Consider the following 12,209-nt stretch of genomic DNA (forward strand, 5'->3'; position numbering starts at 1 on the left):
ACTTTGGGCCTCCGATTCCTCGTTCCCACCAAGAGAGAATTGAAGCAGGGGAAAGAGGGACCGACATTTTTGGGTTGGCTACTGTGTGCCGGTGATTTCCCATCGTTATTTCTCCAAAGTCTCCGAACTTTGAGGAGTAGGTTATTATTGATCTCATTTTATAGAAAATGAAACAGGCTGGAAGTTAAGAGCCCGGGGTTTCCCTTTCCCCCTGCCGGGCCGCCCCCTCGCGTCTTCGGAGAGACCCGTTTCTCTCGGCCCAGCCTCGCACCGGCGAGCCGGCCATCTCTCTTTCCTTTAAAACGTTTGTGCCGTCTATGGAGACAGAAAGGATTTTACAGGGTACCACGGAGGGAGAGTGGGGAGTCAATTTTCAGTAGGTACACGCTTTCTTTCGGGGGACACGGAAAAGTTTGGTCGTGGATGGTGGTGATGGTGGCACAATATTGTGAATGCAATTAGTACCACTGAATTGTACACATGAAAGTGGCTAAACTGGGAAATGTTATGTATACGTTACTACGATAAAAGTTAAATGCTTTTGCCATCGCAGTTATTTGGTCCACTAAGACCTAAAACAACACGAGGTGTGAGCCTGTGCCTTTAAGAAAGCTAGGCCGTGGCTTTGACGTCATCTCCTTCCCCGCCCAGAGTGGTTGCGTCCGGACTTGTAGCGGCCCAGCCCGCCGGCGCCCGGCAGGTCAGCACGTGGAACCCATGGGGCCAACCATCAGCTTTCCCTGACAAAAGGCATTTTGGTTCCCCTTGGTTTGGAGGCGGGAGAGTGCAATTTGTGACGGATGAAGAGACCGCTGGGTTCAAAGGGCAGGAGCGAAGGCCTCCCCACCCTCCCCTACCCACCCCTGGCTGAGTTTTGAAGTGACACTATTAGCGCTTCATTTTATAAACTGCCGGTTAAGGCGAGAACCCAGCCCCCCTTAAGATCCTTTCAGTTCCCAAGTTATGGTTTTATAACAGTTTTATAGCCACCAGCCAAGAGTTATTCTCCACTTTACATAGGAGGAAACTGCTGTCTTTGTGTTGAATGACTTTCCTAATGGGAAGTAGAACACAGACGTCCCCACACAGTCTCCCATTTTACAGATGAAAAACTGGAGGCCCCCGTATCAAATAGCACTAAGGTCACTCAAGTGAAAAAGCTGGAATTCAAACCCCCACTTGCCTGGCTCCAGAGGGGTCCCCAACTGGCCCAGTTCTCAAACAAGTTGCCCTGCTCCCTGCCGTGACCTGAGAAGGCTTTACCTATTCAGGCCTCAGGCCCCACGCACGAAGTATAGCCCGTGTTGGGCAGCGCCAAGTACTTGCCTCAAGCTAGAGCAATGTCAGAAGCAAAAATCCAGTTGCAATCTCAGCTGCCTCCTGCAGCAGCTATGGAGCCTTTAGCAAATATCTGAAGCTCTCTCAGCCCCAGTCTCCCCGTTTATAAATCAAGCTGTTGGTGATAATCATGCATCCACTTCACAGGGATTAATGTGAGGATTTAATGAGTTAATACCTGTGAAGTGCTTAGAGCAATGCCTGGCAAGTGGCAAGCACTCAGTGTCTACTACCACTATTACTATTGATTGCCCCCAGGACCTGCAGAGCAGAAAGTTCCTGAAAGGGCCCAGTGCCTGAGTTCCCATCCTGCCTCTGCCTCATCTGCATCAGGGTCCCAGGCATGCACAGTAATAGCTCAGTACACCCCTTCTTTCCCAGAGCCAGGCTCACGCAGCCGCTAAGCAGCAGAACCAGGACTCAAACTTGGTGACTTCCATTTTAGTTTCCTGGGCTGCTTAAAGCACATACCATGAAATGGGTTGGCTTAAACAATGGGAAATTATTAGCTTACAGTTTGAGGCCAAGAAAATGTCCAAATCAAGGTATCATCAAGGCGATGCATTCTTCCTGAAGACTAGCTGCCGGTGACTGTTGGCTCCTCTGCCACATGGCAAGGCACATGGTGGGTCTGCTGCTCTCTCCTTCCTCTTCAGGGTTTCCTTGCTTTCAGCTTCTTGCTTCTGAGGCTTTTATCTCCCCCTTCCCTCTCTCTTTTAATAGGATTAAGTACCATCCTGAATGGGGTGGGTCACACCTTAACTGAAGTAGCCTTATCAAAAGATCCTACTTAAAATGGTTCCACACCCTCAGCAGTGGATTAGATATAAAAATATGTTTGTCTGGAGTACGTACACTTCAAACCACCACAACCTCTAAGCCTCAGTTTCCCCAACAGGAGAATGAGGGGCTTGTACTCCATTTCTAGTTTTCTTCTTGCTATGGTCTTAAATTGGATCCTGTGGAGATTTGTCTCTGCTTCCCAGTTTCCTCATATGAAAATAGGGATGATATCACCTGCCCTACCTGCCTTACTGTGAAAGGTAAGTGAACAGTCAGCAAATAGTTCTGGGGCCCCTGCCCGAGGGACCCAGAGCCGAGGGGATCTCAGACCCAGCTTCGCCCGCCTGCCGATGCTCTGGGGCTTAGAACACAGTGGGACATCGTGGGCATGGGCATAGCCCGGTGTGGTGGCGGCGGTGGGCACACTGCAGGGGTTATCTGGTGGGTGGTGAGGTGCCGCTGGAGCTGGGAAAGCCATCTCCCAGGGATAATTGTGGCAGCTTCAAGGTGGGGGCTTGAGATGTCCAGGTAGCTCTGGAGCCCTGGCAAGACAACCCCACCCAGAGCAGCGAGACCAGAGGCCTGGGGAGGGGCTGCCACAGGCCCGGCTGATTCTTGGCTCACACTGCCCGGCCACAGCGTTGTTGTGGGAACTGACCGACAAGTATGCGTCCTGCACATAAACGCGAGGCTAGTTCATTGTGAGGCTAAGTTCCTCCAGGGCAGGGCCAGCATCTCCTCCATCTTGCACCCCCAGGGCCTAGGAAGACATTTATGGGACTGACTCGAGGCTCAGGGGATCCAAGGAGGGACTCCGTGGGCACTTCTGAGTCCAGAGGCTGTGCTGTACCCACCTCCAGCCGCCAACCTGGAGGCGGCAGGGCCCAGAACCGCCGAGCCCTGGGGCAGAGGAGAAAGCTGGACTCCAGGCAACAGCTAGGTACAGAGTCTGATTTTCATTGGATCCTGGATGGTAGGACAGGGGACAGCTATAAGGGACTTTATTGGGACAACTGGAAAAAATCGAATAAGGCCTGTGCAGGACATATTTATTTTATCCATGTTAAATTTCCCAAGTGTGATAACTTGGTATGGTGGCTTATGTAGGAAAACGTCCTTGTTCTCAGGAAAGGCATACTGAACTGTTTAGAGGTGAATGAAGTGTTAGAATGACTGCAACTTAGTCTCAAATAGTTTTGAGAGAGACAGAGAGAGAGAGAGAGAGAGAGAGAGAGAAAGAGAGGAAGCCAATGTAGCAAAATGCTAACTGAGGAATCAAAGGGAGGGTATACAGCGTGTTTGCTGTACTATTCTTACTTTTCTGAAGCTTTGTAAGTTTTCAAAATAAAAAGTTGGGATTGGGGAACAGATTCTGCCCCCTGCCCCCAACCCATATATATTACTTATAAAATCAGAAAAAGCTACAAAGCTGTCTTCACTTTAAAATAAAAATAAATAAATGCAAAGTCAGCCCCCCTGGGGCCGAGAGGTCTGAGAAAGTGAGTTGGGAGTTTTGGGGACACCACTGGTGGAGGTGGGGTAGGGCTGGATGTGGTCTGAGGAGGTAGCCCCCCAGAGGGGAGGCGTCCGGTCTAAGACCTTCCAGAATTGCCCCACATCCTGGTTCCCAAAGCTCTGGACACAGGCTCGTTGGTGGTCTGCTGAGGGAGAGAGGATTAACCCACCTCGGTGGAAGGCAGCTTTTGGCCATAACTATCAAAATTCCAGATGCTAAAACCCTGTGACCCAGCCTAGCACTTCTAAGAATTCCTCCAGGAGATACACAGGCCTTCTTGTTGGTAACAGCAAAATGTCCCTCAAAAGGGAACTGTTGAATATATGATTGTACCCCCATTTGACAAAGGAAATTTGAGTGAGGCAGCACTTGAAATCAGAACCAAAGATTTGGTTCAAATAAGAAGCAAGGCGCTGGAGAGCCTGTTGGGCCGTTGTTCTCGACAGGAGCAGTACTGCCCCCTAGGGGACATTCTTTATATTTAGGAAGGCATTTCTGGTTGTCACCAGATTGGGACCGCTCCTGGTGTTTGAGAGGTGGCAGTCAGGGATGCTAAATGTCTGTAATGTGTAGGACCGTCAACACAATGAGGGATTGTCCTGCACACCCCCCAACTTACCTCCGTCTCTCTGGATAATCAGGATAATCACGTAGATGAAAACCCTGTTCATAATTATCCGACTCCAAAGCTAACTCCATTTTACTCACATATTTCATGAACAGTTTTAATATACATTGAACTTCCCAGGAATAAAGCTACCATGTAATCCTAGGGCATATTGGGCTTTGTCGTAATTAGAACTTTACCAAGAGATGTTCAATATTTTATAAAATCTCAACCCCACAGCCTCCTGGCTCGGGTGAGCTGAGTTAACCAGTGTCAGCACGTAAGAGGCATTTCCGGTTTGTTCTCCCTCCCGAGGTTCTACGTGCATTTGCAAGCTGTGTTCTCCCCTGGAGTTGTGTCCAAGCTTTTACATATATGTATATGTATATCGTATTATGATAAATTAGTTTCCCTTCATTTTTCCTCTACACAGGTTTTTTATACAGATCTTTGCTTTGCACTTTATACAAATGATTAAGAGCTATGTGTGTAGGAAGATCATATTATCTATTAATTTCAATTTTGAATACTAAAAGAGTTACAAAACATTTATTACCAAAAGCAGGCTTTGGATCTGATTCTGTTAAGAACCTCACAGGAGAGTTTTAAAAGGATGAGAATATATAGACATAGATATATAAAAATTTATAGATATATCAATTCTTGCAAAATGAAATTATACACACACACACACACACACACACACACACACACTTACACACAAATAATCTTACTTGCTTACCCCTTCTGGCCCATTTCCCACCAGCATCCCACTCCCCCGCTTGCTGAACCCTTTGCAGCCCCCTGACCATTTCCAGCTCTCGGCTCTGCAGGAATTGTTCCTTGTGCCATAAATGCTGTTCCCCATTCCACTCCACCCCCACTCAACTTGGACAACTCCTACATGTCCCTCAAGCTTCCCTCCTCCACGAAGCTTTCTGAGGACCTCGAGGCTGGATCAGGGCTTGAGGCTGTGGTTCAAGCACAGAGGCAGGGCTGGGAGCCAGGCAGGGTCAGAGAGAGGAGGGAGCCAGACTCCAGCTTGACATCCTGTTGGGAGATGGCACCCTGACCAAGGACCCTGAGCCTAGGAGAGGGGCTTGGCCAGCTGAGCCCTGACCATGAGTCATGAAGCCCCATCCAGTCCCATGCGGCGTCCTCGCCTTCTGGGAGCTGCAAGTTCCCCTTCTCGGTGTGACCGAGACTGCCTGGAGTAAGTCAGCCGCCAGACCAGAGGCTTCTGGGAGTGTGGCCAAGGGCTGGCTCTGGGTCCCAGTGACCCGCACCGAGGAAGAGCCACCCCTGCTGGGTCTGAACCAAGAGCCCAACCTGTATGCATTTCTCTTTCTTTCTTTCTTTCTTTTTTTAATTTGTTGAGCATTTCTCTCTCTTTTTTTTTCTTTTTTAAATTTTTTGAGTGTTGGTTGCTTTCCAAGTACTGTTGTAGACACTGGGGATACAGCAGTGAAAAGTCACATACAACCTTGGTCTCATTTTCTAGTGCAGGAGACACAAACAAACAAGAAATTAAACAGGGTAATCGCAGACAGCCAGGACATCTATGAAGGCAATGAAACAGCGTCATGCGATAGAGAGATATAGAGTGCCTGGGATGGACTAGAAATAGGAAGAATTTGGGGTTGGGAACTGCAGGTGGAGAGGAGCCATGGCGATTCAAGCTGAGGGAGGACAGGGCAGGCTGGAGTGAAGGGTGGCACTCAAGTGAGGAGCTGGGGACATCCCTTTAAGTTGAAAGAATATTGTGGTCATTATAGACACAGGCTCTGGGCTCAGACCTGGATTCAATTTCTGGTCTCACTGCTTTCCAGCTGTTTGACCTTAGGAAAGTTGCTTAACTTCTCTGAGTCTTAGTTTCCTTCCTTCCTTCCTCCCTCCTTCCCTCCCTCTCTTCCTTCTTTTGTCAGATGGGTATATTAATTATACTTCAAAGGGTGATGTTATATATTAAAGGAGAGCTTAGTGCAGAACGCGTCACAATGTAAGTCTCAGTAAACATTAGCAGGACCTATTTTTCAAAAATGTTGAGATTGAATTAAAGTCCCTGATGCACATTTGAGTCTAGGTTTCCCTGCTAACTTATGCTGGGGGACCTAGTCTCCTTTCTGGGCCTCAGTTCCTTCATCTCTGAAATGGAAGGAATAGTCCTCCTGGCCTTACTTCCCTCCCACCCTGGGCTGCTGGGAGGTTTAACTTAAGAGAGGTGAGGTTTGTGGAGATGGTTTATGACCAGGATCGGGGACCTTCCCTCCCTTCCACCCTCCTTGCAGCTGCCTCCCCTCTGCTCCTCCTCGTGCTCCTAGAGATGACTCTCACCTCCCTGAGCTGTCTGGGGAGATCACCAGGTTAATGAGATGAAACCCCTTTGATGCCCTAAAAAGAATTCCAAATATCCTGAAATAACTTCATTCCTTCCAATATACTCCTACCATACCAAAAGAAAATTAACAACCCATAGTCACACCTGGGCATTCCCATATCATTATAGGAATGAGCTGTCTGGGGAGGTCACCAAGTTAAGGAGAGGAAACCCCTTTGATGCCTTGAAAAGAATTCCTCCCATTTTAAATGTGCAGTTTACAAGGCTTCTTCACATCCATCATCCCGTCCGAGCCTCACATAACTGTGTAGAAAGCCAAGGTGGTTACTGTGTACCCATTTTACAGATGAGAAAACTGAGTCTGGGAGTAGGTATCTCCTGGTTCTTAGCATGGCCTCCTGGAAAAGGGCCAAGGGAGCTCCCATGGGCAGCAAGTGCCAAGACAGAGGGAGGATCAGGGCTGCTGGCCGAGCTGGGTGTCAGCATGCAGGGGAGCCTAGTGAGATGGGCAAAAGCTCCTGGTCTGGTCCTCCTGGACCCAGACACCAACACCTCCGCTCACCAGCTAGGTGATCCTGAACAAGACCCTTAGCCTCTCAGACATCTGCAAGATGGAGGTGATACCATGCCGTGTTGTAAGAACTGTGGTGATAGGGTAATGTGCCTGGCACCGAGCAGATGTTCAAAAAATAGCCCTGGTTTTTGTTCTCTCCACCCAATTTCCCCAGCTGTCTAAACTCATTAGCCTCCCAGATCAAACAGTCAAGAGATCAACAGTACCCATTATCCAAGCTGTCCTTCCATTGCCATGCCCCAAACTGTCCACTTGCTGCCCTTGACAGTGGCTGGGCTCCAACTCCTGGTATCCTTGAGCAACTCAGGGGACACTCAGAGGCTTGGCTGCTCCAGGAGATCCTCAAGTTCAGGTAAAGGCACAGGATGGGGACGGGTACTTCACGTACCCCCCCAGTAGACATGACACCAGGAAGACCATCAAGAGGGGGCCCAGCCTCTCCCAAGCCTTCCAGGCCCAGCAGCCACCCTCCATCCCAGGGGAGGCGCAGGGTGTCAGATGTGGGCCCAGGCGCTCAGGAAGGGTTTAGAGGACCCGAGCCTCTATCCTTGCTTTGGCTGGGTTGTTTTTTTTTCCACACAAGTGGGATCAGATTTTATATCATTGATTTTGAAAAGTTTAATAGGAAAACATTCCTTATTTCTGAATAAATGCAGTTTGGTTGTCCATGTTCTTTCAAACATATGAGGGATGGAAAAGGAAGGGAAAACTTACTGGGACACGACTCTGTGCCAGGCACCTTACATAGACGTTTTGTCATATTCAGTCCTCCCGAATGCCCTGGGAGGCAGGTCTTACTTACTCCATTTCACATGAAGGCATTTAGGGTCAGAGAAATGTACCAAAGTAACCCAGAAGGTAAGAGGCAGAGCTGGAATTTGAGTCTGGCAGGCAGAGAAGTGGTAGGCAGCTCAGACCCCAGCCTCCTGCTGGGGTGTGCAGGAAACAGCTGACTCCTTCCTCTGGCACCTGCCACTGCCTGTCCTGGAGGCCACCCGGCTTTCAGGAGACTTGCTGGGATCCACCCCTGCCCCCACCAGGAAGTTCTTCTCAAGATCACCCCACTGCTCTCGGAATATAATAAACTGAAACGTTAACCTGGGAATGTGACCTCATTCTCCTGTAGGGGGCTGACTCCCAAGGCCTGTGAGCAAGGGATTCCTTTCTGAACAACCCAGGAAGGCTTCCTGTAGGAGGTGCAGGGAACTGCAGGTGTTGAGGCCCCACCATATGCCAAGCGCTATTGGTTGCACTTTCTGAATAGTATCTCATATAATCCTTCTCATAACCCATAAAGGAGATTCTGCCTTGACCCTCAGTTTACAGCTGAGAAACACGAGGCTCAGAGAAGTGGGATGACTTGCCCAAGGGCACACACAGCTCACATCTGGCAGAGAATTGGAACCCCGGTCTGTTTGACTCCTGAATCTGGATGCTTTCCAATACCTCATGCTCCCTGAGATGGGAGCTGACGGGAGAGTGAAGGGGCCATTCCACAGAAGGCAAAGGCTACTAGACTGACCATGAGGCAGAAGCAGAGGGAGAAGAGCCCCACACCGACAAGGGGTGGGCACCACTCTGCCCTGGTGTCCGGGCACCCTCACTCTGGTCCCGTCTGAGTGGGGACCCACCTCTGGCCTCTAAGTTGGCCTTGGTCCCATTGTCTGAGACCGGGTCAACTTCCCCACAGCAGGTCTCCTGGAGACCATTGCAGGCCTCCGCTCTGGCCCTCGGTTTCCTCATTTATCAAGTTAACCCCATTGTCGGTGGCAGGAGAGGGGATGGGCTCGTGCCTTCTCTCCATCTGCAAGGCCTGGGGACAGCTTTTCCCTGCTCCCCCACCTGGGGTCCACCCCGAGGCCTGCAGGGCTCTGCCCCAACTCTGGGTCTGTCTCCACGGCCACCATCCCTGCTCATAGTTCGGAGGACCTGTGGAGACCACAGGCTCCCGTCTTCCTACAATGCTTCAGACATGAACATCTGGATGGGAGTTGAGAGGCCACCCGAGAGCATTTGACCCCAGCCCTCCCTCATCCCTACCCCTCCCTGAGGGAACACTACCTCTGTCCCTATCTGGCATAAGGGAACCTGATGGGTTCAGTTTGAGGGGTTGGCCTGAGTGGGGTCCTAAATGGCCTGAGTGCAGATTGCCCCAACTGGAAAGAGTTCTGGATATTGGGCCAGCAGAAGGGGATGGCAGATCTGGGTGGGTTTCTGGGAGGAGAGATACACAGGCCAAGTGGAAGGAGAGCGTGACAAGGGCTAGTGGAGAGGGGAACTTGGGAGCCAGGGAGACTGGAGGGGCCTGGGGGTGGGGGCGCATGAGAAACTGTCTGAGGAGTCACGGCCAGCTGGGCAGCTACCACTAACTGAGCACGTGCTTGGCCCTGCTCTGTGCTGAGAGTGTGGAAGGCATTGTTTTGCTTCACAGAAGGTCGCACAGCCCCGTCATTGCCCTCAGTTTACAGGATAGGTCACTGAGGCGCAGCTTGATTAAGTAACTCAGTCACAAGCTGGTGTGTTGATTTGAAGCTGTATGCACCCCCCTGAAAGCATGTTCTTAAATTTAATCCATTCCTGTGGGTGTAAACCCATTATAAATAGGTTTATAATGAAGTTTCTTTATAAATCAGGATGGGTCTCATTCCTATCACTGGAGCCCTTTACAAGTGCAGTGAAATTCAGACAGAGAGAAAGCCGCAGGAAGTAAGAAGCTGAAATCGACAAAACCCGGAAGAGACCGGAGCGACTGCCATGTGCACTGCCACGTGACAAGCTAAGGCTCAAGATGGCTGGCGGCCAGCCCCAGAACACCACCCTGAGGAGGAGAAAGTGCCACTTGGATGCTGCCTTGCTTTGAATTTCTTTCAGCCTCAAAACTGTAAGCAAATAAATTCCCATTGTTTAGCTCGACCCATTTCATGGTAATTGCTTGAGCAACCTCAGAAACTAAGACTGCTGGGAAGAGGAAGAGGACCAGAAGGGGGTTTCCTCACTGAGCCCCAGGTTCCTCATTGCAGAAAAAGAGATTTAAACTGAGCAGCCCTTCTCAGGGGATCTGCTGGGACTACGATCCTGGTCCACAGGATCCCTGAAGGCCCCCAGCCAAGGCCCCTGCAGGTCCAAGTAATCTGCTCTCCCCGCCTTCCATGCCCCCGGGCCTCCCCACCGCCCTCCCCCTCCTGAGTCCCCCAACCCCTCAGCTGGTTTAAAGATGCTGTCCAGCCTGCTTCCACCTGCTGCTTCCCTCCCTCATCGAGCTGAGCGGCTTCAGGAGTCACAGCCTTGCCTGTTCCTGCCCCCGGGGCAGCCGGAGCAGTCGCAGCTCGGCAGCTCACTTTAGACCCTGACAGGAAGCAGCTCACCTACTGCCCACGTGAGAACCCTGAGGCCAGAGGTGACTCAGGAACGCGCATAGGCACACCCAAGTACAAGGAAAACTCCCTGGAGAAACTATTAAAGGACTTGAACATGGATGTCTGGGGTGGGAAAGGAGAGCCGAGGAGAGTGCTGTTTTGTGTTATACCATGATTTTAAAAAATTATTTGCATATTAAAATTATTTGCATATTACACATTCTTAAAAATAGTAATTGATTTAAAAACAAATAAACAATAGACAAAGGAAGGGACCTGCCCACTGTTACTTGGCAAGTTCATGGCCTGTGCTGGGACTGGAAACCAGGTCTCCTGATTTCCAATTCCTCTGTCCCGAGATAACCTGCTACAGCTGCTCACCTGGGCATGGGCCTGCTCCCTGCCCCCCTCCACACCCCCACCTGGAGCCAGCATCCTCCCCCAGCTCCAGGCTGGATCAACCATGGGTTGCTTGCAAACGTCCAGAGGCTGGTTCTGCCACTTCCTGGCCTTTAGTTTTCTCTTTCCTCCTGAAGTGGGGCTCTGTCACAAGAATGGGGCACCTCCCTTCCAGCTCTGCCCCCTAGCTCAGCGTTGGCCTGAGAACTGGAACCATTTGGGAAGGACACCCCTGTTTGCCCCTGCTCTCTGCCTGTTCTGTGAACAGCCAAGCCAGACAGATGGAGCCACGTGGAACAAGAGGCCATTGCAGCTTTGGGGGCTTCCAGAGACCTGGGCAGGAGTCTCAAATTAAGAAATGCCTGGAGTTTTTATAATATGTGCAGCTGACAAAGCATTTTCCTCTATCTGATCCCATCTGATCGTCACGATGAGGAAGAAACTCAGGTTATCTGTGTTGCATGTTACATTTGAGGAGACAGAGGCTGAGAGTGACCTGGGCCTAGAGCCAGGCTGGGCTACATAATGTGTGGGGCCCAGTGCAAAGGAAAACACAGGGCCCCTAGTTCAAATTCTAATTCATTAAAAATTTCAAGACAGCAACAGCAAAGCATTAAACCAACCGTGCAACCACACAGGCTCCCCACCCATGCAGCTGGTCCTAGTGTGGGCACTTTACACCTCACTGTCCCCCCACCTGGAGGCCTTGGGCTGAGCCGCTCGGAGCCTCAGTTTCCTCCCCTGTGGCGTGTGAAGGGAACCAAGCACCAAGCTCCCTTCCAGCACTAGCTTTCTGGAAAAGTCTGACGCTCCCACCTTTCCCTCAAGGTCTCTCCTGAGTACTCTCTCCCCAAATCCCCATCTCCAGGCCAGATTTCCTGGTCTCCCTACCCCTCCACCCTGTGGAAGTCCAGAGAGGGACACTTACAGTGTGAGCCTGCGCCAGGGAATGAGCCCTTCTGGGCTTCAGGAGGTGGTGGGGGTGGGGGCAGTTTCTCCTCTGACAAGCTGGGGCTTCGGGGTAGCTCTCATTTCCCCCCAGGTCTCCCTGGGCAGGGGGCCTGGAGGGCCCAGCAGAGACGCCCAGGCAAACCCATCAGGTGTGTGCTGGTTTGAATCTATTATGTGCCCCACAAAAGCTATGTTCTTGGAATCCAATCTTGTGGGGGCAGACTATTGTGGGTGGGACCTTTTGATCAGATTACTTCCACCTATTCAAGGTGGGTCTTAATGAGTTTACTGGAGTCCTTGAGAGAGCTCATGGAGAGGGAGTTCAGAGCTGACCCAGACCCAGACCC

Source organism: Choloepus didactylus, chromosome 18, assembly GCF_015220235.1.
Source record: "Choloepus didactylus isolate mChoDid1 chromosome 18, mChoDid1.pri, whole genome shotgun sequence".
NCBI classification, from domain to species: domain Eukaryota; kingdom Metazoa; phylum Chordata; class Mammalia; order Pilosa; family Megalonychidae; genus Choloepus; species Choloepus didactylus.